The sequence below is a fragment of the Oncorhynchus tshawytscha genome, linkage group LG08 (assembly GCF_018296145.1).
Source record: "Oncorhynchus tshawytscha isolate Ot180627B linkage group LG08, Otsh_v2.0, whole genome shotgun sequence".
NCBI lineage: Eukaryota > Metazoa > Chordata > Actinopteri > Salmoniformes > Salmonidae > Oncorhynchus > Oncorhynchus tshawytscha.
Window position 1 is genome coordinate 83,188,969 of NC_056436.1, and position 5,870 is coordinate 83,194,838.

Below are 5,870 nucleotides of genomic sequence, written 5' to 3' on the forward strand. Positions count from 1 at the left end.
CTAGAAGGCGGAGGCAGTGCAGGTTCATCAAAGCTGGGACCGAGAGACTGAAAAATAGATCTCCAGGTCATCAGACTGTTAAACAGTCACCACTAGCTGACATTGCTCGTTCTGATATTTACTAATTTCTTGCTTTTTAAAAATGTTTTGGTTAGTATATAGCTAGATATTACTGCACTGTTGGAGCTAAAAAAAAACATAAGCATTTCGCTGCACCTGCGATAACATCTGCAAACCTGTGTATGTGACCAATGAACTTTGATTTGAAATACTGCTCTCTGTTGCTTCAGAACTGCATTACATAGACTACGTCATCAGATTCCTTGACAGATACGAGTTCCCACCCTCACATCTCTGTATCTCAACTTGTTCAACTTCATCTCAAAGTCACAAGACATCCCCCCCCCCAAAAAAAACGAAAAAACAAAAGCCCCACTTTTTTATCAATAAAAGAAATCCCCGTGTGACCACAGTATGTGGGTTCAACCAAGAAAAAACTAAAGAGTAGAGTTTGCAGCAGAAAAGAATTTATGTTATTCAGCACGGGATTTGTTCACAGTTCTCACCCTGTAGTCCTGACTGTGTCAAATGGCACCCTATTCCCTATGTGGTTTGACAATAGGGCTCTGGTCAAAAGTAGTGCACTACATAGGGAATATGGTGCCATTTGGGACTCAGGCCGTGTGTAATAATGAGGACATTATGGGCCAAACGGGGCCAGACTCAGCAGCCAGTCAGAAAGGCTACTTTGTCGCTAAATCTAGTGAGTAGGAGGGTCACACAACAGGCCCTGTATATATGGCCGTAAAAAATCACTTTGCCCTCATAAGAGTAAACACAGACAGTGGTTATATTTGTCCGTCCACTCGGGATACACAACAACAAGAATTAAATAGCAGTCTTGGTCTGGGCGAATTTGAGACAAGGTAAAGACTCTAATTCAAAGTATGTATTTATAGAGTGGTGTTTGTTGGGGAGAAAAAGAGAGAGACAGTAAACTAGTAAGATGAGAGAGAGAGAGCGAGAGAGAGAGAGAGAGACAGAGAGAGAGAGAGACAGAGAGAGAGAGAGAGACAGAGAGAGAGAAACAGAGAGAGAGAGAGAGACAGAGAGAGAGAGACAGAGAGAGAGAGAGAGACAGAGAGAGAGAGAGAGAGAGAGAGAGAGAGAGAGAGAGAGACAGAGAGAGAGAGAGAGACAGAGAGAGAGAGAGAGAGAGAGAGACACAGAGAGAGACAGAGAGAGAGAGAGAGAGACAGAGAGACAGAGAGACAGAGACAGAGAGAGAGAGAGAGAGACAGAGAGAGAGAGAGAGAGCGAGACAGAGACAGAGAGAGAGAGAGAGAGAGAGAATTTAGTAGCTTTTCAATTTGGGATATTTATAAATATACAGTATATGCACTCTTCCTGCCTGAATTAATTTTTGTATGTACAATCTGTCAGGTAGACTTGTTACTTGTCACTCCATGTTAAAAACCCACTGTCTGAGCACACAGGGAAGTGACTGGTCTCAAATGGCACCCTATTCCCTTTATAGTGCACTACTTTTGACTCGGGCCCATAGGACGCTGGTCAAAAGTAGTGCACTATATAAGGGAATAGGGTGCCATTTGAGACACTTCCCCCCCGTATGCATGTGAACTTTACTGAGGTTCAGTTTGATTCTGTCTATCTCTCTCTGCTTATAAACCTTCCTCACGAACTATGACAGTTCTGTTCCACAGCAGTTTGTATGTGTGTGTGTGTGTGTGTGTGTGTGTGTGTGTGTGTGTGTGTGTGTGTGTGTGTGTGTGTGTGTGTGTGTGTGTGTGTGTGTGTGTGTGTGTGTGTGTGTGTGTGTATGTGTGTGTATATGTGTGTGTGTGTGTGAGAGCCATGACTGTTCTCTTCCACAGCAGCAGCAATGTGTGTGTATTGTGTGTTTGTGTATTTGTTGTTTGTGTGTGTAAATTGGTGTATATATGTGTATGTGTGTGTGTGTGTGTGTGTGTGTGTGTGTGTGTGTGTGTGTGTGTGTGTGTGTGTGTGTGTGTGTGTGTGTGTGTGTGTGTGTGTGTCTGATCCACAGAAGTTTCAACATTACCAATATCATTACTGGTAGTCTGAATAACTTATCCGTGTTATTGAGTTGTGCAGATATGGGTCCCTGGGGCAGGAGGCCTGAGCCATGAGGAGATTGGTCAAAGGTACATGGGCGTGTACTGAGCCAGGTGGGCAGGGCCGGGGGGGCCAGGGGTGGAGAGGCAGGGCCGGGGTGGGCCAGGGGGTGGAGAGGCAGGGCAGGGGTGGGCCAGGGGGTGGAGAGGCAGGGCAGGGGTGGGCCAGAGGGTGGTGAGGCAGGGCCGGGGTGGGCCAGGGGGTGGAGAGGCAGGGCAGGGGTGGGGCCAGGGGGTGGAGAGGCAGGGCAGGGGTGGGCCAGGGGGTGGAGAGGCAGGGCAGGGGTGGGCCAGGGGGTGGAGAGGCAGGGCAGGGGTGGGCCAGAGGGTGGAGAGGCAGGGCCGGGGTAGTGACAGAAACTGACTGGCCGTAGGGCAGTTGGGAAATGCCAGATGGGCTGAATTCTCATTATTTAGATAATAATGGAAAACCTCAATAAAGCAAACACAATTGTTTGGTGTGAAACAACCGGGTTGATTTCTGGTCTCAGTCCGTCCCTGGGTAGGGAGGTGGACGTCAGGAGGGATTAGGGTTGGCTGAAGTCCCTTTATGGGAGACGAGAGGAGGCGAAACAACCCCACCGTCACAGAGTGTACAGCCCGTTATAAGCCATGAAAGCAGCTTTGTCCCCTTCTCTCGTTTTCTCTCTCTCTTTTTCTCTCTCTCGTTTTCTCTCTCTCGTTTTCTCTCTCTCTTTTTCTCTCTCTCTTTTTCTCTCTCTCTTTTTCTCTCTCTCGCTCGCTCGCTCACACTCTCTCTCTTTCTCAATCTCTCTTGTGCTCTTTCTTTCTTTCTCTCTCTCTGTCAATTCAATTCAATTCAAGGGCTTTATTGGCATGGGAAACATGTGTTAACATTGCCAAAGCAAGTGATGTAGATAATATATAAAGTGAAATAAACAATAAAAATTAACAGTAAACATTACACATACAGAAGTTTCAAAACAATAAAGACATTACAAATGTCATATTATATATATATACAGTGTTTTAACAATGTACAAATGGTAAAGGACACAAGATAAAATAAATAAGTATAAATATGGGTTGTATTTACAATGGTGTGTGTTCTTCCCTGGTTGCCCTTTTCTCGTGGCAACAGGTCACAAATCTCTCTCTCTCTCTCTCTCTCTCTCTCTCTCTCAGTGTCTCTCTTTCTCTCTGTCCGTCTCTCTCTTTCATTCTCTAACCTCTCTCTCGACCCCCCCCTCTTTATTAATTATGATATTACCTAATAGTTAATAGTGATTCTTTTGACATTATCTGTCAGGGTTGATAGTTAGGGCTGCCTCTCAGCTGCTGACAGAGAGCTGGCTGGGAACTACATTGCAGAGAAAAACATAACCTTGTCTCCAGAGTCGGCTGGGACCTAACTGAGATGATAGGGACAGGGCAACAATGCAGGGTGTGTTGTGGTGTGCCCTGAGAAAGAAACTGTGTGGACAGACAGTCACAGTGGGGTTCGAAATTATTGACACCCTTCCTGATTTACAGTTTTTAGTCAATTGCTAAAACACAATTTCTGAAACTTTGCTCCATTTCCTGAAACCATTAAACACAAAACCTCATCTTCAAGCACTATTTACATAACCTCTGACTCCTCTCGCAAAATGAAACATTCACCTCAAAACAGTTTTACCTGTGTTCAAAATCAAACACTGCTCTCAAATCATAAAGAAGAAGTGATCAAAATGATATATACACTCTCAAGCAGTCAGTAAACAGCAGTCAGTAAACAGTCAGACCTTGTTCAAAACATACAATTCTCAGGGAGAAGTACATTTTTAATCTAAAAAACTATTCATATTTTTCCGTCATTGTCTTTTGATGAACGAAAACATGTTCTATCATAGTAGCTCAAAATGGATCAGAAATTACTACTCTGCATTGCTCTTTGCAATTTTGTTTTTTGTTCTTCCTCCTCCTTGTACCCCTATTTTTACAGTACTGTACCCTGCATCTCACAAACTTGTCCTTTGTCTCTGTGATCCTGTAATTCTTGTTCTTTGTTGATGTGAACCTGCAACCAGTCCAAATCTATTGAGCAGTCAGTACTGTTAATAAATGGAAAGCACAATGTTCAGGGCCATACAATTCATCCATTGTACAGTATACAGCCTACAATGCACTGTACTACAGTATCCATTCTCAGACGTTCTCCTTCCCACCTTCAACAACCTGTTTGCTCTCTGAACTGGCTTATATTGGTTGTGTCGCATCATTTGAAACAGGTTAAATCAATGTTGAGTGGTTGTGTTCAATCAATGACATATATTCTCTATTTGTATTTGATTGTTGCCACTTGTGTTTACCAGTATGGATGACATGTGCATTAGAGTGCAGAATGTGTTTTGAGAATGAGAATGTGTTTAGAGTTTTGCTGAAAAGTCTAAGTGAGATCTGCAAATTGTGTTTTACCATGTGAAAGGGTTTAAGGTATTGACAACAGACTGCATAATTAGCTAAATGAGTCCAGGCAACTGAGAACTTTGTTCAGCCAATGTGTTTTAGTGTTTTAGCAATTGAGAAAAACTGTAATAAAGCAGTTAACATCCCATAATGCTTAGGATCATGTATAAAAATACTGGGCAGGCCATTATTTTGGCTACCCTGGCTATGCCCCCATAGGATGACAATGCCCCCATCCATAGAGCACAAGTGGTCACTGAATGGTTTGATGAGCATGAAAACAACGTAAACCGTAGGCCACGGCCGTCTCAGTCACCAGGTCTCAACCCAATTGAACACTTAGGGGAGATTCTGGTGTGGTTTCTGAGACAGTTATCCACCATCAACAAAACACCAAATTATGGAATTTCTCGTGGAAGTATGGTGTCAAATCCCTCCAATAGAGTTCCAGACACTTGTAGAATCTATGCCAAGGTGCTTGGAAGCTGTTCTGGCAATTGCTCAGAGAAATAGATTTGGTTTAACAAGTAATAATTTCGTTTCTCAAAAAGGTAGGGTTCAAAATGGGTCCTGTTTTTCTCGCAAAGTGAGATATTGAAAAAAATGTTGACCCCTACCTTTTTGAGAAAAACAAATATTTATTGTTAAACAAAATCTCTTTCTCTGAGCAACTGTATTAGTATAAAATAAAATAATTTCCAAAATGTTTGGAGCACACAATATAGCTCAGTATTTCAACGATTTAAATGTTTTATACAGAGATTTTTGCTCACCTTTAAACAGGGTGTCAATCATTTCATACCCCACTGTATATATTCTCCTTCGAGATAGTGGCATTTAGCTAGCGGAATCATTCTCTGGTTCATTCTTCCCCCTCTGTTTTTGTCCTCTCCAATGTAAGGAAGGAGGGAGCAGTGGCCCTACAGAACACCCAGTGGAGAGAGAGAGAGAGAGAGAGAGAGAGAGAGAGAGAGAGAGAGAGAGAGAGAGAGAGAGAGGGAGAGAGAGAGGAGAGAGAGAGAGGAGAGAGAGAGAGGGAGAGAGAGAGAGAGAGAGGGAGAGAGAGAGAGGGAGAGAGAGAGAGAGAGAGAGAGACAGAGAGAGAGAGAGAGAGAGACAGAGAGAGAGAGAGAGAGAGGGAGAGAGAGAGGGAGAGAGAGAGGGAGAGAGAGAGAGAGAGAGAGAGAGAGAGAGAGAGAGAGAGAGAGAGAGAGAGAGAGAGAGAGAGAGAGAGAGAGAGAGAGAGAGAGAGAGAGAGAGAGAGAGAGAGAGAGAGAGAGAGAGAGAGAGAGAGAGAGAGAGAGA

General features: G+C 43.7%; 1 long non-coding RNA gene across 1 annotated transcript in view; it reads left to right on the forward strand.

Annotated features, from left to right (window-relative positions):
* The window catches only part of LOC121846950, a 54,907-nt gene extending 49,360 nt beyond the window's left edge, over positions 1–5,547 (forward strand). Inside the window, exon 3 of the long non-coding RNA XR_006083948.1 lies at positions 5,467–5,547. This is a non-coding gene — a long non-coding RNA (uncharacterized LOC121846950). The remainder of the gene's footprint in view (positions 1–5,466) is intronic.
* Positions 5,548–5,870: the final 323 nt, after the last annotated feature.